Source organism: Lissotriton helveticus, chromosome 3_1, assembly GCF_964261635.1.
Source record: "Lissotriton helveticus chromosome 3_1, aLisHel1.1, whole genome shotgun sequence".
In the NCBI taxonomy this organism is placed as follows: Eukaryota; Metazoa; Chordata; class Amphibia; order Caudata; family Salamandridae; genus Lissotriton; species Lissotriton helveticus.
In genome coordinates this window covers 426,304,564-426,325,019 of record NC_136061.1, presented here as the reverse complement: position 1 = coordinate 426,325,019, position 20,456 = coordinate 426,304,564, and positions in this window count along the sequence as shown.

Below are 20,456 nucleotides of genomic sequence, written 5' to 3'. Positions count from 1 at the left end.
CACAAGGTGCTCCATGCATAGCCCGGTTCAAACCGGTTGCTGGGGCACTCCAGCCTTGCTCTGGCGTGAAACTGGACAAAGGGAAAGGGGTGTAACCACCCACTTCTCAGGTCCACCCATAGGAGGGACCTAGTCAGGTAATCCAGCCCCATTCCTAGTATAAGTATAGGAGCTGTGTCCCCAGGACTTTAGATTATCTTTGAAAGACATATCTTGGACCTTCAATATTCCATTTTAACTGGAAGACGGAAGGCATCTCCCTTGTGGTCAAGGAGTGACCACCCTGTGCAAACAGGCACCAACAGCAACGTCGCCGGTCTGCAGTTTCAAGGCACCCGTCAGAACCCGAAAACTCTGCAACTCAAAAACTGGACTTCCAGACTTCTCTGACCCCGACTCACATCTACAGCAAAGCTGAGACCCATGGCAGACACGAGAGATGTGGGATCGGACATCTTGAACATCCTGCATTTTGCTACCTGCACTCCTTTCCTGAAACCTCAGTAAGTAGTGCATTGAGGTATGAGAAGCGTGGCTTGAACACCATCAAGCATGGACGCGTGAGCTGAGGGCTCCGTGTTGGCCTCGATAATTATCCTGACGCCAAGACTCTACTGGTGGTGTTTGCGGCTCCGAGGGGACCCCAGGCTTGAAGGGTGCCCGCACGATAATTGAGCTGCGTCGGGAGGTCCCGGGGCCTGCTAGCTCAGCGATTACTGCTGTCCCTCCTGGTGGTGTCTGGCCATTTTGATTGCGGCCTGCGGAGGACCTAACATCCCCGGTCTTGCGTACATAGAGGGCTGTCGGAGAAGAGCACCATCCCGGCCGCTGACCGCGCTGTGACCAGACTCACTGCCGTGGACGGACTATACAATGTGACCGGCACTGATCTGGGAGGCACCCGGAAGGCCACGAAACATTGGCGGAGCCTCGGGGAGGCGAGACGCACAGAGTGGAGCGGCGACATCGGTTTGTGGAATCTATGATGGCTCCGGCGCTCGGATGAGGGGGACTGGACATCCGCGATCACTGGGACCTTCCTGAGCCCAGTGGGTGGCTGAGTACAGACCTGCCAGCACGGATCGACTGAGAGCTGGGGGGATCTGGATGAGCGGACACGGAGGTGCTTTGTCAGTGAGGACAATGCGGGGACCCCGCTCCGAATAAAACCCCCTTCGCACCTTCACCCCCTGCACATCAGAGAGGTGGGGGGGCTTAGCACACGGTGGGGAGCAAGCGAGTGAAGAACCCTCTCACCCGCATGGTGTGATGATGATTGGCGGACAGGCACTTGGGGGGCTGGTGACTGGACTTGCCAGAGTGCATGAGGGGAGCCCACAACTGCCTTGAAGGTGGCGTGGCAGTAGCTGTCCCCGCCCTCCCCTTTGGGTCACCATATCAGGGCCCGACCTGACCTAGACGCCTCGGGACGGCTGGCTCCGTTTGGTGGTGGACGAGAGACCCTGCTGGAGATGGCCCTGGTGAGGCTGGCATAGCGGGCCAAGAAGCTGCAGTGGCGCTCGACAGCGGAACGCCCTGGATAGGTGGAGAGCGGTCGCGGTGACCAGGGACCCAGGGAGACTGAGAAACGTCAACTCCTGGGGGATCCGGGGACGGTGACCGAAATCAATTCCCCGGATAGCCATAGCTGATGATCTTGGCTCTCAACCTGTGCCCGAGGATCGGAGGGGTTGCCCTGCAGAGCTGGCGTTCGGCTGGGAGCACGGAAGCGGAGTAGAATGCCTGGTGGACATATCTTACTCCCCGAAGATCGCGCTCGAGCCCTGGGCTGGAAACCGGCTTTCAGGACTCGACCATGGGGAAACCGCGATGGACAACGGGGGTGGCGCAATCTGACCACATTGAGGACTCACTTGAGACCCAGGAGCTGGGCCCGACTGGAAGCCCAACTGTAGGGCTGCAGCAACAGCAGATGGAACAGATCCTCAACGCTATATCAGACACGAAAGAGGCACTACGCCAGGATATAGCGCAGGTATCCACGAGCCTCAGATTATTACGGGAGGATCATGGGAAGCTGGCTGATCGCGTTAAAAGCACAGAACTTGCATTGGAAACACTGGAACCGGCCCAAAAGGCAACGGATGTGTTAGTGGGTGACTTATTGCGCAGAGTACAGCAACTGGAGAAGAGGGCCGAAGATGCAGAAGTGTGCAACAGGCGCAATAATATACGGGTGGTGGGCCTGCCCGAAAAAGTTGAAGGGGACAATATGGTTGCGTATCTGGAAGCATGGCTGCGTGATGTGGTCGCCCCGAGGGTTTATCGCAGTTCTATATGCTGGAAAGGGCCCATCATGTGCCGGCTCGTCCACCGGCTCTGGGCCGCCCTCCCCGGCCAGTGGTGGCACGCCTGTTGCACTTTAAAGACCGAGACATTATATTGCAGAATGCCTGGGCATCTGGCCCATATTGAGTAGACAATGCCTCAGTCTCCCTTTACCCTGATTATTCCCAGGAAGTCCAACGGAGCCGCTTCTCATTTTTGGCGGTCAAGAGGGCTCTTTGGGAGGAGGGTATACAGTATGCCCTGTTATTTCCGGCACGATTGAAGTTGATGGTGGATGGGACTGTGACCTTCTTCGACACGCCAGAGGATGTGTGGCACTGGCTTGAAAAATATCGAGCGGGAACGGACGGCGCTGGATGATGGGAGAAGACGGCCGAGACTCCATCGAAACCTCGTAGGGGACATCGCATCAGGAAACGCATGAGGAAAGAACAGTTGCCATCGACTTCTCAGACGGAGCTGGAGAGGCAGGCGGCCCTGCAGGCGGTATCTGTCATATCGGGAGCTGCAGCTCCGGCTTCACGGGCGGACTCAGGGTTCCAGCGGGGCTCAGAAGAGGTGGTGTCAGAGAGTTCTGAGGAGGACTCTGGAAACTTGCCTCAGGTTACCCCAGGAACTGCCGATGGCCTGTTGGACGAGTGACTATGATTGACTTCAGTCCATATACAGTAAGGGGGTGTGCACCTAGCGTTGTCCTCTGCCAATGAGGGGAGTGAGTATGGTCCTACGGGAGGTGGCGGAGGCTTGACTTTGGCTGGGGTGGGGAGATGGCGGGGGGAGGGGGTCCTAGGGAGGGGAGGCTCACCTGGGGCAGGACACCGCTGGGAGGAGGGGAATTCTGTGTTAGAGGTTCGCCATCGTCCACAAATCCAGCCTCCGTCTGAGCATACTCCCTGACGAGTCCACAGAACTGATGAAACACCTTCACTTCAAGATACTGGCCAGCCCCACCGCCGCCCTCCGAGGAACCCTCATCTACCGACCCCCTGGACCCCGCGGACCCTTCACCAACTCCATTACGGACATTATCTCCCCGCAGGCCATCGCATCCACCAACTACACCCTGCTGGGAGACCTCAACTTCCACCTCGACAATCAACTGGACCCCAACACCACATCCCTCCTGGACAACCTCCACAACATTGGACTCCGCCAGATCGTGACCGAGCCCACGCACTCAGCAGGACACACCCTCGACCCCCTCTTCACTACAGGAAACTCCATCACCTTCAGCCACACCACCGAACTCCCATGGACCGACCATCGTTGCGTCCACTTCACCTTCAGAACACCCACCATCCACAGACACCAGCACCTGCTTCCACAAAGAAACTGGACCAAAATCACCGATGACCAGCTCACCTCCTCACTCAACAACTCCACCCCAACCATCGCGGAAAACGACAACCCCAACACCGCAGCCCGAACCCTGCATAGATGGATCTCGGACAGCACCAACACCATAGCCCCCCTCAAGAAAAACAACAATACCCGTGCCAAGAAAGCCAGATGGTTTACCACCGAACTTCGAGAGTCCAGGCGCACATGCCGCTGCCTCGAAAAGGCCTGGAGAAACACCAAATCCACAGAAGCCCACAACAACTTCAGAGCCGCCACCAACGCCCACCATCAACTCATCAGAGAAACGAGGAAAAAAGCGATTGAAGACAGAATCTCCACCCACGCACACAACAGCAAGGAACTCTTCAGCATCATCAAGGAGTTCGCCCAACCCACCAGCGAGTCAGTCAAAATACACTTTATTCGATTTTTGTTAAAATCATAAAAGGCAAGAATAATACATACATTTAAAACGTTTTAAAAATACCCACAATACATTTATTTTACACAGCATCCTTAAAAAAGTCACTTAATTAAACACCATAATGTATGAAAAGAGAATTAAAATTAATATATTGGTTCGCTTTTAGTTTAAAATAATACAGTTCTAGGGATTCTTTTGTTTTTTCCTCTATAAGCGGCTGTTAGAAAACTTGCAACACAGAAAGTGACATGTGCATCTGGTAACCGTTGAAGAAAAAGCAAGGCTGGTCTCACTTGTATAAAGCCCATAGTTTTCAGGAGAGGTATTAGATATTTTCCCCTCTCCAGATTGTAAAACCCACAGAAAAACATAAAGTGGAGAGTATCCTGATTAGAGAACTGGTCACACTCACAGGGTGGTGCATGCTCTGGTTTTCCCCACACAGGGAAACAGCCTAGTGAGTAGTGAATCAGGTTCATTCTAAATCTGGTTAATAAAAATCTATGCAAGGGTTTAGTAACAAATTGCAGGTATGGTTCCATAGAGGGGGAAGAGGACAAGACCAAATGTGCTCTTACTAATGGTTTGTTGACTTCAAACTCCTCTCTCTCTAAACGTGTCCTCCCCTGGAATTCTTTCTTAATCCATGCAATGTCCGTTTTCCTAATGTTTGAAGGTGTTGTGTATAGGTCTGGTCTCCCGAGGGCAGTGAATGATGACTTTATGTATTTCAACCATAATATTTTCATTGCCCCCTCCCTTGCAATCACATCTTTAAGAATTATGTGGTTTAAAGACAACTCCGTGTTTAACCAGGTATTGGCCCAGAAAAGTAAAGGGGCCAATTTCAGTCCATCTATAATATAGGGTTGGCCAACTTCTTCATGTATGGAGTAGGTAGGTGTAGAATTTGGGACCGATAAGATTCTTCTGATAAGCTTATTTTCAACCCTCTGCATACTATCCAAGTTAGCATATCCCCAAAGGGCTGCACCATATGAAGCAATGGAAACGCATTTACTTTTATAAACTTTTAACACAGCCTCCATTGGTTTAGCCCCTAATCTTTTCGTGAAGGCCATCAGGGCTGCTGTGGACCGAGCTAAAGAAATGTTCTTGGCCTTAATCTGCGGAACCCAAGAGCCTTTCTCATCAAACAGGACCCCTAAATATGGGAAAACAGGGACCCTGGAGAAAACCTCACCCTTACAAGTAAAGGTTTTTGTGTGTGATTTATTTTTCTGTGGGCCCACAATCATTGTGTGTGATTTGGTAACATTGATTTTTAAGTCTAGGTTAGCCATAAAGGAGCCAAAAAGCTCCAAAAGGGTCTGTAGACCAATGCCCGTACGGGCGATGAGAACGGCATCATCCGCATAAAGGAGAGCCGGAATCTGCTTCCCACCTACCCGCGGGACATCTGCATTGCCTGTTAACAAAGACTTCCCTAGGTCATTTATATAAATAGTAAATAGAAGAGGGGCCAAGATGCAGCCTTGGCGAACCCCTTTCTTTGATCTGAAGCTATCTGAGCATCGCCCTTCCCTGGTAACCCGGACCTTCGCAAAGAGCCCCTGGTGCAAACTTGCTATGAGGGCCACCAAGGAATCCTCAATGCCGAGCTCACGGAGTATAGCCCAGAGCTTGCTCCTATTAACCAAGTCGAAGGCCGAGGAGAGGTCCATAAAGGCTAAATATAGTGAACCCTCCCCGGCCACTGTATACTTGCATATTAGTAGATGTAGGTTTGAGCATTGCTCTAGGGTTCCCCGTTTCTCCCTGAAGCCGTATTGTATCTCTGCGAGGCCCCCAGAAAGCTCCAGGTTTGCTCTCAATTTAGTCAATAGTACTCTGCCCAGGATCTTAAAGGCAGAGTCTATTAAAGAAATTGGTCGGTAGCATCCCGGATCCTCCCTATCTCCTTTTTTAAAAATGGGCACTATGACAGATGTTGTCCAAGTTTCTGGGAAACATCCATCATTTGTCGCCCTAAACACATTGGTGAGGACTTTGGACCAGGTGGTTGGGGCATATCTAAAAAAGTCTACCGGGACTCAATCTGGGCCAGGAGCTTTATTTTTGGTGGAGTCCATTATTGCCTTGTACACCCCTTCCTCGTTAAAATCTACTACCGAAGGCCCCGTACCTAACCCCATGCCATTTTCATCCAGAGTGACATTACTGCCATATACATTTTTAAAGTGGTCAACCCATTTCTCATCACTGATAATGCAATCAGAGATTGTGTTGATCTCTCCCGAGAAGAATTGGTTATTTATAACGTCCCAGAATCTTCTACTATTGCGTAGAACATCCACATCAAGTAAATCATTCCAGGCATTATTTTTAATTGTGTTTTTCCTTGTTTTGATAGCCAGCTTATACTCCCGTCTTAATTTGGCAATTAAAGTTTTATCCCTCTGCTTTGTTTTAAGTGCATTTTTCAGGTCTCTATGGGCTCTAGAACAGTTACTGTCAAACCATTTATGAGGCTTGGATGGCAATCGGGATTGGGGAGCTGTGAGTTCTTTAGCTGTTTGTGAGCAAATAAAATTAAAAGCTAAAATAATTTCGCTATTGGTGGCATTTTGGTCTAGACAGATACACATGGGTTCCTCTATCTTTGGAAGCAGGGAAACCATAAAGGTTTCCTGGACCACCTTGCCCCACTTAAGTCATCTGCCCTGGTCACTGGGCACCGTCGATGTGCAAGCCCTAGGAGAACCCAGGTGTTTGCTCCATAAGTCACTCCAGCGAATCTGAGCCAAAACTGGGTTGTGGTCACTATGTGGGGAGGCAATTACCTCGTATTTTGTCACCTTAGAGGTTAAACCCTGAGAAATAAAAATAAAATCTATCACGGACCCACTTTCTGAGCCTTTGTAAGTGGGCAATGGTTCACCACTACCTGTACTGTGGGGTTCGAACATGTTGAGGCTAGCAAGAAAGAATTCAAGCGCCTCCCCCACTTTGGTGTGAACAAAATGTAGGTTACCATTGTCAGTCTGACCCTCCAAATTGCCTAAGTTACATTTTAAAACACATTTATGTGTGTTAAAATCGCCTAAAATTATAAGTTCGAAATTAGTGCGTGTTTTATGACTGTAGTCGTTAAGGACGTTCTCCAGGTGATCCACGTGGGCTGTGTCTGTTTGTCTGACCCATGAGTTATAAAAATTTGTAACCACTAGGACACGACCTGGTGAAATAGTCCACTCTATAATTAAAATATTTGGGGAATCAGAATCTATTTGCTTAAACGTCCCTGCCAGTTTAAGAGAAAAAAGCAGAACTAGCCCACCTTTAGCTCTTCCTGCACTACTCGGTATCGCTGGTATAGTAAAGCTTGAAAAGCCATCCATCCAGAAAGTTGGTGAGGTATCCCATGTTTCACCAGCGAGTCTACCGACATCCCTCCCTCACAATACCTCTGCGACAAACTCAGCTCTTTTTCCACCACAAAATCAAGAGCATCTACGACAACTTCGACGAAGACAACCAACACACTGAACCCTCACCAACCACCCCCGACACCCGGAAACCAGCGATTGATGACTGGACAGCCCTCACCACCGAAGACACACTGAAGACAATGAAGTCAATCCACTCAGGGGGCCCCACGGACCCCTGCCCCCACCACATATTTAACAGAGCCGCCAACACCATCGCACCCATGCTCCGCCAAACCATCAACCGCTCCCTGGCGACCGCCTCATTCCCCGACGACTGGAAACACGCCGAGGTCAACCCCCTCCTAAAGAAACCCTCAGCGGACCCCACCGACCTCAAAAACTACAGACCCATCTCCCTGCTCCCGTTCCCAGCGAAAGTCATCGAGAAAGCCATCAACAGCCAACTCGCCACATTCATTGAAGAACACAACATCCTCGACTCCTCTCAATCCGGCTTCAGAAAAAACCACAGTACGGAAACCGCCCTCCTCGCCGCAACAGACGACATCCGCACCTTACTGGACAAAGGAGAAACAGTAGCCCTCATCCTCCTCGACCTATCAGCGGCGTTCGACACAGTCTCCCACCGCACCCTAATACGCAGACTCTACGATGCAGGAATCCAGGACAAGGCCCTCGACTGGATCTGCTCCTTCCTCTCCAGCAGGACGCAGCGGGTCAGACTCCCCCCTTTCCTCTCGGACCCCACACCTATCACCTGCGGAGTCCCCCAGGGCTCCTCCCTCAGCCCGACGCTCTTCAACGTCTACATGGCTCCACTTGCCCCCATCGTCAGAACCTGCGGACTCAACATCGTGTCATATGCAGACGACACCCAGCTCATCCTCTCCCTATCCAACGAGCCCAACACCGCCAGACGCAACTTTCGAGAAGGCATGGAAGCCGTCGCCAAATGGATGAAAAACAGCTGCCTACAACTAAACACCAACAAAACAGAAGTACTCATCATGGGCCCAAACCCCGACTCCTGGAGTGACACCTGGTGGCCCACCGCCCTCGGAAACCCGCCAACCCCCACAGACCACGCACGCAACCTGGGAATCATCCTGGACTCCGAGCTCAAAATGGACCGCCAGATCAACTCTGTCTCATCTTCCTGCTTCCACACCCTCCGCCTCCTTCGTAAGACCTTCAAATGGATCCCCCTCGAACACCGAAAGACAGTCACTCACGCCCTGGTCACCAGCAGACTCGACTACGGCAACGCACTCTACGCCGGAATAAACAAAAACCTCATCCGCAAGCTACAGAACATCCAGAACGCCACCGCAAGACTGGTCCTCAACCTGCCAAAACACTGCCACATCTCCCAGCACCTGCGCACACTCCACTGGCTCCCTGTCGAGGCGAGAATCACCTTTAAGATGCTCACCCACGCACACAAGGCCCTCCACGGCACCGGACCAGCATACCTGAACAGCCGACTTAAATTCCACGCACCCCAAAGGACCCTACGATCAGCCCAGCTTTCCTACGCTGTGGTCCCCCGCACCAGAAAGACAAGATCGGGAGGCCGCTCCTTCTCCTTCCTCGCGGCCAAAGAATGGAACGCCCTTCCGCTCCACCTCAGACAGACAACATCGCTCCCCATCTTCGCAAGAAACCTCAAAACCTGGCTCTTCGACAGACCCCCTCCTTGATGGAATGGAACCTGCACCCCCCCCAATCCCCCCTCCCCCCTAGCGCCTTGAGACCCTTACGGGTGAGTAGTCGCGCTTTAACAAACTCCTGATTGATTGATTGAGGTTCAACCAACACGCAGAGCCGGTGAGATCGCTGTCCGGCTCGGTGTGGTGTAGAGTCACCCCCTCTGCCTCACACTTACTGTGAGACTCTGGTAGCTACCAGGATATTTTCCTTTGCAGGGATTACGTTTGGATGGGTAACTATGGTTTAGCGCCTGTTCTGGGGAAGGGTGGGAGGGGGGTTTGTTGGGGATGTTCTGAAAGTGGGGGGTTTGTCAGTGTGCCCACTAGGCTGTTTTGGATTGTGCTCTGTTGTATGCTTCCTTATGGTGACCCGACTTGAGCTAAGATGTATCACCTGGAATGTGCGGGGGTTGAACTCCATGAGGAAACGTTATAAGTGCATGCATATTTAGTCCGCAGGGGGATCCAGGTGGCCTTTTTACAGGAAACGCATATTGATCAGGTGGGGGGGCAGGGCGCTGCAGAGAAGATGGAGGGGACAATTATTTTATACCACTTATTCTGCGTTTGCCCGGGGGGCCTTAATTTGGGTACGATCAGGGGTTCCCTTCCAACCCATGAACACGATGGTAGACTCGGAGGGGAGGTTTGTGGCGGTCTTGGGTCGCCTGGACGGCAGAGAGGTAACATTTTGCAATGTATATGCCCCAAACTAGGAACATGCCGCATTCTTTTCGCGGTTTTCTGGGAGGCTGGCACCGTTCTTAGCTGGCTCGGTGTATATGGGGGGGGATTTTAATTCCGTCGCCGATGTGGAGTTGGACCGTTCTCACCCTCCATTGGCCCAATCAGCGGTACATAGAATGGCTAAGGTGAGGTGGGAATGGCAAGAGGCATGGAGCCTTGTAGATGCCTGGCGGGTGCATCACCCCACAGACAGGGACTACTTGTTCTACTCGGTACCGCATGACTTACATGTACGACTTGATGGCATCTTGTGCACCCCGGGGGCCCAGGAACTCACGCATCATAGTGAGTATCTGGCAAGGACACTCTCGGACCACAACCCTTGTTTGATAACAGTGCTTTGGTCGCGACAGTTGCAAGTGATTCCGACATGGCGTTTGAATCCAATGACTTTAGAAGACCCAGTGTTTAATGCAGAGGTCAGGGAGGGCATTGAACATTATTTTTGGGAAAACTCGGGGACGGCGACGAGTAGAGCGCATGAGTGGGACACCTTCAAAGTGGTGGTGAGGGGGGTATGCACTTCATCCATCACGGGAACGCGTAAGACGCTATTGCACTAAATAGACCGAGAGGAGGCTCATCTGCGGCAAGCAGAAAAAGACAGTCACGCGAACGGGGCGGTCAGGAGGGTGTGATGGCTGCGCAGGAGAAGGTGGCCACTCAGGTTGAGCGGCTTCGCTGCTATGATTATAAAGAATATATGGTGCGCCCACGCGCCGAAAGGACAAAGTGGGGTCGTTATTGACCTGGCTGGCCAACCCGGCTCTCAGGGGTTCCCCCATAGTGTCTCTGTCTACGGCAGATGGGGGCCTGGTCTACTCGCAGAAGGAGATCAATGACCAATTTCTGGAATACTACTCGCTGCTTTATCAGAGTAGGATGGGAGACCCGCCCGAGGGGCTGGACGATTTCTTAGACACAGCACGATTGCCGCGCCTGGACCCGGAGCAGGCCACCAAACTGGGTGGCGCTATTTCACTGGGTGAGATCAGCGGTTAAAGGTATGGCCAGAAGGAAGACGCCGGGGGCTGATGGCCTCCCGGTGGAGTTTTATGCAACGTATATAGACCTCCTGGTGCCACAATTGCAATCAGTTTACAGAGAGGCGTGGGAACTAGGCAGATTGCCGCTAACCACAAGAGAAGCGATCATAGTCCCACTGCTGAAGAAGGGCGGAGTCCCCACTTCCAGATCGGCGTACCGACCGCTTTCGATGCTCACGGTGGACTACAAGGTTCTGAGTAAGATTTTGGCCACGCGACTATTGGATCACATGAGCACCCTGGTGCACCCGGACCAATCGGGCTTCATCCCCACCAGGAATACTGCGACGTGCATACAGCGGTTGATACGGATCATGGGGGAAAGAGGCGAAGGTTCATCTGGAGCTGTGGTTCTATCGGTGGATATCGAGAAGGCATTCGATAGAATAGAGTGGACATACTTATTCCGGGTGCTGAAGGAATTTGGTCTGGGAGATCACTTCATGCACTGGACCAGATTGTTATACAGCTCTGCCACGGCTAGGGTTCGTACGGGGCGCACTATCTCAGCGGCATGCCAGGTGGAGAGAGGTACCAGTTAGGGATGTTCTTTATCTCCGTTGTTGTTTGCGCTCACAATCGAACCTCTGGCAGCACATGCTCGACAGGGACAGTTCTATGAGGGGGTCTTGCTGTGCGGAGAGGTTCATTATATATCCTTATACGCGGATGACCTTTTGTTATATCTGGCAGATGCAGGTGATTCCTTGCGAGGCGCTAGAGCATTTCTTCGGGAATTCGGTCACTTGTCGGGCCTGCGGGGGAACTGGAATAAGACCTGTCTATTTCCTTTGGCCTCAGATGGTCGGGAGCCTCTGGCGCTGGAGGATCTGCGGTGGGAGCCTGAATGCTTGCCGTATTTGGGCATCCGCGTATGCCACGCTCACTTCGACCTTTTGGAAGGGAACGTGGGCGGCGCGATGAGGGGGCTCAGAGGTAGTATGGGGTTCTGGCGAACCCTTCCCCTTTCGGTGGCTGGGAGAGTAGCGCTCCTAAAAATGGTGGCATCCCACGGTGGCTCTACTTCTTTCGTACTTTGCCGGTATGGATCCCTGTATCTTTTTTTAAGACGCTACGGGCGCTGGTGACGGGGTTTATCTGGGGATCAGGCAGACAGCGTGTTGCGTTGAATACTCTGATGCGGTTGAGGGAAGAAGGGGGGTTGGCGGTCCCAGATTTCGAGTGGTACTATTTAGTGGCACAGCTGCAGTGGCTTACACAAGCCGTATCACGTGAGTTTAGAGGCCCGGAAGGGAGAGTGATTCCCCGACATGTGCTGTCATTCATAGTGCTTCGGCAGAAAATTAGGGTGGACCAGCTCACGCTTGAAGAGCGCACCCTCCGCCTGTGCTGGACTCGAAGTCAGAAACTGGCGGGTTTTACTGACCCGTATGCCCCGGAAATTCCCTTGGGCATGTGCACAGCCCTCCCACATGCAGGAGATTGGTCGGCGTTGGCTGGCTGGGAGGAGCGCGGGCTCGACATGATTGGGGACTTATATAGGGGCGGGGTCCTATTATCTTTCCAGGATTTGCAGAATATCTACGACTTACCAAGGGGGGATTATTTATTACATGCTGCCCTCGTGACGGGAATTCAGAAGCAGTGGAGGATGGGACTGTCGGAGCACTATAGAACCTCCCTATTGAAGGTATCATATTCTCGAGTGGGAGAAATACTGAGAAAGTTTATATCAATAACAGTGCCCACAAGATTCTTTGTATGATAGTGTTCAACATATATATTTGTTAGTATGCCACTGGTAGATTCACCCTGAGGAAGGTCCATGACTGAAATGCGTTGGTGACATCTATGTCTTTCAACCAGTGTTTCCTGATTAATTTTGGATACTAAATATCTAATTCCAGCTTTAAATTCCAGGATCTACTCATACATCTTTGTCATTGTCATCAAAGAGATATTTCTCTCTTTTTTCTCATCTTTTGATTGTTTTTTTCTTTTGTGTGGTCATATCTCATCGTGTTTATGGATATATCAAATGGGACAATAACCAGGTGATTTTAGTCATTTTTACTGTTGTTTGTATGTAATGAAATGTAAGATTTTTTTGATAACAGTTACAAACTAAAGAAATAAAAAGAAAAGAAAATCTTAGAATAATAATAAAAAGAATATATTTTGGTATATCATGTGGATCCAGTACAATTATTTATTTGCTTGCATGTCTATGATATAGTTGTTAGCACAGATGTATTAGCAACACTTTTGCCCAGTGGATACCTTTTCTCAAACTAGTTTGAAAGGGTTCCATTCTAGTTCATCCGGAAGTGTCCTTAAATTGCATATTTGTAACTTCTTTGTTTCCCATAGAAAGTCAATGGTAACCCGCGTATTTGTTTAGACACTGCACGTGTCTCCCGTGGGCCTCCTACTTCCTAACCTTTGGTTGTTTAGTGTAGCCCCAGGCCTGCTTTCTAACTCTCATGTGTTACTTATACCACTTTCTTAGTATATGGTTTGTGAGGCCCCTAGGGCATAACGTATACTGTGCAACTTATCGTGTATTAACTGTGTGACTTGTATTGTATTTTGACCTCTTACCTCATAAAGAGTGCAGAGGGGTTGTGTTTAGATTAAATACATATATATTTGATATATACCTTGTGTAGTGTCCTTTAATTTGATACTCAAGGGATTATATATGGTAAAACCACTTGCTTAACTCGCCTACTGAAGTCTTAGTCTGAAGACTGCTGGTTCATGCTACCACTAGGATAGCTTTCTTTAAGGTTGACTTTAACCACCATCAATAAGGGTCGATTATACTGGTGCAAGGTGCCCACTAGAACCAGTGGGCATCATATGCCAGGCTAACTTCTCACAAGGAGGAAATTAGACATTGAGATTGAGTACCGGGAGATTAAGCAGCCTCCTCCAAAAACCTACATGGGTTTTCCACGGATGGTGTAGCTGGTATTATCATGTTCCGAACATTCGTTTAGATCACTTGTTAAAATCAAGGCTGCCGAACTAGTATAAGGAGCACAATCTACCGTCATTTGCAAGATGGATGAAAAAAGTGTTTCCAATAAAATTTGGGTGTACTACTACACTCAGCATAGTGTTGCAGCAGTTATTTCTTTCCAGTTTCTAAGAAGAAGAACTCCCAGAGGGGGCGTAGCTCCTCGTGACTAAGATGGCCGCTTGAGCCGAGAGCTCCGACACTTCGCAACAATATCCGACAATTATCCTGCAGCTGCGATATTCCTACATCACTCAGTGGTGGCTGTGGGGCTCCTGGGGCACGGCGGTACCGGCTGCAGAAAGAGGGAACCTCCTATTTGTTCCCTGGCCACCGTTGTGGACGACTGCTGGTATCCAGGGATCCCCTTTCCCCTCCTCGGCCGAGTAGACAGCGTCAGAGGGCTGCAGGGGTCCTCGCGGGGGCAGCTGAGGAGAAGGTGCCTGCCCCCCCTTTGAGTTGTTGGTTTTTGCCACCTCGGCTGCATGATCAGTTGACGGCAGGAGGGGTGATTATGCCGGATTGCCGCGGAGGAGTCCCTGCGGCAGGGACGCTTGGAAGTGGACTGTCCCCGAAGGTGCTTCCCCTGACTAGCAGGAGGACCACGGCGGAACTTGGCAGGCCCCCGCTGTAGTGTCTCGACGGCGGGAGCGCCTGCTCTACACTGAGGCCCCTTCTGCAAGATTTGATCTGCGGCGGGACCGGGCTGGTGTTGCTCGGCGCTCCTGCTTTGCCCGTGCGGAGTGGCCTCCCTCTGTCCCTGGAGACTGGCGATGACGGAGCCGGGCAGACCACGGTAAGGAGCCGCTACGATGTGTGCTGGCCTGAGGTTTGACGTCCTTGTTACTACTCGAATGCGGACGCTGCTCTTGGACGCTGGCCACCATGCTACTTTACGTTAAAACAATTTCAGTGAATCATAACAGAATTGAAAATACGATGTGATGCTCTTTTTCGTGAATTACATTTCCAAATTTCAATTTATATATTGATATTTTTGAGCCCTGAAGAAGTCTCATCTATGAGACGAAATGCGTTGGCTAAGAGAAAAAGTCACTTGTATTTTGGGATTTTATTGTGTGGATGAAAACAATAAAAAATATATTCCGATCACCAGTCAAGTCCAGACCTGGTCATTTTGGATCTACTTATTTGCAAAAAGACTCGTATGATAATTTTTCTTGATGGGTGCTGATTCCCCAAAAATGTCTTGTGTCCTTGGATGTGAGGAGCTTGAACACGCTGGCGTGGGGCCTGTGGCGGAGGCAGTGTTGTTGAGTGTGTATCGGAGAAGGCAACGAGGCGGACCGAGGTGCCTTGGAAACTACTACCCATCATGTGAAATGGCTGCCTGACGGAACTACCTGGCTGAGGACTCCATTGGCCTCGATGGCGCGCCTGACCGAGAGGCACCCCCCTCCCACCTGAAGTGAGTCCTGAGACCCCCCCCACCCTTGCGCGGGGAACTGTGAGCTGTGCTGTACCCAGGGGGGCCTGCCCTGAAGGAGCGAGACTGCTACCACTGTGCACTGTGACTCCTGTGTGGTTACTCGGGGTTTATTGATTTCCCTGTGGGGTGCGGACCCCGGTCGATGCCCCTGCTGTGCACTTGGCCTGCGGGAACCCTGTGGAACGAGAGGCTGTGCGGGTACAGAGGAGAGAGTGAAGATAGAAGGCCTACTGCTACAGTCCTGCCGAAGGTAACACACGATGAGAGGATTAGGGGGGGGCACCATTTTTAAGAGCTCTGATAGTGGAGCGTGGATAGGAGGCCCTAACATGTGGCGGTGAAGATTGATTCTGGCTGGGACCGATTTACTTAGCGAGCTGACCTGTGACCGTTGGGACCACATTGAGGTCTCTTGCTCTGCTACCGCCCCATAGACTGAGCTGACACCCATCCGGAAGTGGACTGCAGGCGGTAACGAAATGGGGCAAGTGGACAGAACGCAAACAAAACTATTGTTTGACCCAAAGGGGTCCAAGGCTGGTGAGCCCACTACTGAGGACGGTGTCGGCGACCAAGACCAGGCTGGGGAGGATCAACGCCAGGATATCCGCGGACTATTACTGGCCATGGAGAAGAACTTACAGGGCGGAATCACCTCCTTGGGTACTAAGATGGATGCGCTCACTTACAGAATGGACCGCATGGCCGAGAGACTGGATAAGCACGCGGAACGACTCGACATGTCGGAGCGTAGCTTGACAGAGGCAGAGGAGACCCAAACAGTCCTGGATACTGAGCACAAACAGCTGGGAAGGGTGCTCCAGATCCTACAGGATAAGACGGAGGACCTGGAGGCCCGCTTTAGGCGCTGTAACCTCAGCATCACCGGTCTACCAGAATCTACTCCCACGGGTAATATGGAGCTCTTTATCGAGAAGCTATTGAAAACACTGATGGGTGACATCCCCTTCTCAAGACTGTTTATCGTGGAGAGGGCACATCGCTCTCTAGGCCCAAGGCCGAAGCCGGGCGCCCCCCGCTGGCCGATAATAGCGAAATTACTAAACTACAGGGACCCGGATACCACCCTCAGACTTGCCCGAGAGAAACAGCCGCTACAGTTCGAGGGGTCGATAATCTCGCTGTTTCCAGACTTCACAGCTAAAGTGCAGGAGGCTAGACGCCTGTTCGCTCCCATGAAAAGGTAACTTCGTGACATTGGTGCCGATTATGCGATGATGTACTCTGCAAAACTGCGAATCAATCGACAGGGGCGTTCCTTAATTTTCACCGACTCCAAGGCCCTACAAAGAGCCCTGAAAGACTGGATGAAAGAGCGGCAGCCCTCCCCGGAGAAGGAACTCCAGGACGAGGCAGCGGGAGGCACACTGGACGAGCAGGATTGAACATGGCATGAGAACTCTAGTGGCTGAGTATATATAGTCGCTGCTGGGAACCCGGGGGTAGCCTAACTGGAACTTGTTATTGAGGAGTGTTCTATTGTATACTTGAGGTCTGTCCCTCTTGGTTCCTTGCCTAGTGATGGATCCTCAAACTGACGGGATGGAGGGGGTGGGAGATTGCCCTCATACATGGTTGAGCCCACCCCCGGACTTATTCCTTAATCACTGTTGTGCGAACATATCCTTGGGGTGTGAATGACGATGATGACTGTTGGACTCGCTTGATCCTCCTTGTTGTGGGGTCCCTGTGGGTAGGGGAGGCAGGGCCTGCATATCTAGATACCTTACATGCCGGTGCCACGGGTGGCCCGACCGGGGCATACTCTTGCGCTCCTGTGCAGCTGACACTATCCCAATCTAGCGATGTGTGGAGGAAGGCCATTACAGGCCACAAAAGCTTTTATTTTTGCGAGCTACATCCACCCCAGTATGAATAATACACGCGGGATGTGTTTTGTTGTTGGGGATGGGTGGGGCCGTTTCTATTTGGGAGGGGGGTAAGTACCGCAGCCAAGTTGGGGTTGGGCAGGCGTGGGTGGGGACTGAGGTGGGTTTGACTCATAGTCCTTCGTCTTTAACATTGTTATTAATAGCCTATGCATGCTGTGGTGTGGTGGGATTGCTGTCCCATAGATCACGTCTGCACATATCGTCTCTTGCACGAGCGGGTGGGGAGAACCTGTTGGTTATGTGCTTGGATGTACCCTTGGTTATATTTAGTTATGTAGCACAGTTTAGGCATGGCACGACCCTAACACATACACCCTTATTACTCTCTAACTGCACATTTCTCTACGACTGACACACTGATGACCACACCTGAAGGCACCCTTGATTCTCTGGTCCTTCTGACCTGGAACGTGCGCGGTCTTAATGACCACCACAAAGCCCGTAAAATCTTAAACTTACTCTACAGACATAACGTAGACATTGCCCTCCTCCAAGAGACTCACCTTCACCCTGAAAGCCCTATTTTGCGCACTAAAGGTTTACTGGGCAATATCCACTATGCAGGGAGGGAAGATTCATTTTCTCCAAATGCTGTGGGAAGGGATTGAATGTTTATGGCCCTAACTATGATCACCCAGATTTATATACTACCCTAGCTGCAAGGGTTCAGTCATATACCCAGGACCATACTCTGTGAGGAGGCGATTTCAACTTTACTAGACACCCTGATAGAGACAGATTGGATGGCCCGGACAGACGCCCCTCCGCCTCAGCCAGAGTGGTGGAGATGTCGATGTTGTGGTTTGACCTATGTGATGTATGGCGACACAGGTATCCACATCAATGTGGCTACTCGCACTACTCCGCACCACACAATATCCACACGGGAATAGATTACTGGTTTGCCTCCCGACACCTACTTCAAAATGTCCACGCTTGTACGATTTTACCCCGCACTTACTCTGCTCACTCACTGCTACTACTGACACTTGCCTCTCCCAAGAAGCGAATCCCTCTGTTTATGTGGCGCTTCCCGCCCTATTCTTTCCTTGATGCTGTTTTCAAAAAGGAATTAGCCATATCCATTGAGACGTTTTTTAAACCTACGTGGAGTCGATGGACTTGATCCAAACTGTTTGGGAGGCCTTAAGGCATATATCAGGCGGATCACTATCTCTAAACACGCGGGGGTTCTTAAGTCGATCCAAGACAGACTAGCAACCCTAGAACGTAAATTAAAGAAGCTGGAGACCCTACATATGACAGACCAGAATAAAGCCCTTACTCGCGAACTCGCGCAGACGCTCCGTGAATATCACGAAGTAGCTGATGCGGAAAAAAACATCTCGGGAAGGATGCAACTGCCAGGTCTTATAGCGAGGAAGAGCGCCCGGGGACGGTTCTAGCTCAGATCTTTAAACATTTGCAGAGAAAGAACTACGATACCGGTTATGTGATTACTGCCGGGGGATCCCCCGCTCACTGAGGCCCAGGTTGCGGAGAAGTTTCAGGAATACTCTACAACACTTTATGCCTCCCGAGGGCCCGCCCCGGAGGAACGCATTCCTGATTACTTGACCCACATTGAATTACTGTGGCTGTCTAACCTGCACCGGGAATTCTTGATGCGCCCGATAGAACGTGAGGAAATAATTTGGGCACTTTCAGAGATGAGAGCCGGGAGTGCGCCAGGTAGTGATGGCCTCACTGTCGCCTTTTATAAGGCATTCTAGGACCTTATGCTCCTGCACCTACTCACGTTATTTGAGGACATATGTACCTCTGGAGTGATGCCCCCGACTATGCATGAGGCGATTCTGGTTGCTATACTTAAGCCAGGGAAACCACCGGAAGAATGCGCCTCATATAGGCCTTTATCTCTCATGAATGTCGACGCGAAAATCTTCTCAAAGTTACTTGCCAACCGTCTCAGCCCATTGGTCACCTCTCTGGTTGCTCCGGAACAGGCTGGCTTCGTACCTAGTCGGAATTTAACCTATAACCTGCGGACCGTGTTTGCCGCCATGCAACATACCCGCCCGGATGTCCCCGCTATAGCGTTCTATTTGGACATGGAAAAGGCCTTCAAATCGGTTGAGTGGCCTTTCATGCGACAGGTCCTCGGCGGGATGGGAGTTGGGAAGGTATTCCTTCAACTCCTCGCGACAATATATTCTGCCCCCACGGCCCATATCCGGATCGGATCTCTGGTCGCTGACCCCATACAAATTTGTAGGGGCACGAGGAAGGGATGTCCCCTATCCCCCATACTTTACGCCCTGACGGCAGAACCACTGGATTGTGCCTTGCGGGAATATCACAGGCAGAGGGGCATAAGGTTCCTGAACTACCGATTAATTGTATCCCCGTATGCGGATGACACCCTCCTTTATATTAGGGAGACTGAGACCAACCTCACCCCGGTGCTGCGCGAGGTAGTCCTGTTTAGCTCGCTTTCAGGCATTAACGTTAACGGGAGCAAGTCCACCATGTTTCCCCTTACTCCGGCCACAGTACGCGTGGATATGGAATACCCTCTGCAATGGACTACCTAGGCGTTAGTCTACATACAGATTCAGAGGTAGTCTTGAGGGAAAATTACGAAGTTGTCATCTCCAAACTGGAGGATGACATTGACAGATGGATTGGCCTTCTGCTGTCACTGATGGGGAGGGTGTCCCTCATGAAAATGATCGTACTGCCCCATTTTCTTTTCCTCTTTACAAACAGTCCCATGGTTCTGTCTAAAAGTTTTTTCAATGCCTGCACTCACTGATGGTTCGACTGGCATGGGTGGATAAACAACAGCGGGTGGTCTGGAAAATACTGACGCTGCTGTATACAATGGGAGGCCTGGGCGGCCCTGATTTTGATCTATACTGTAGGGCAGCACAATGCTCCCAAGCATACCAATGGATACACGGGCCACCTGACGTTCCGCATATACGGATTGAAACTATTGTTGCCGACCCTAGACACTTACCAGCCCTACTATTTTCACCTCGAGATTAGCACTGGCATATTAGATTCTCTAAATTCGGTCACACACGCATGGCATCACATGCTGGATGCACAAGCCGGTAACTGACTATATGCCCCACTGGCTCCTCTCGATTGGTG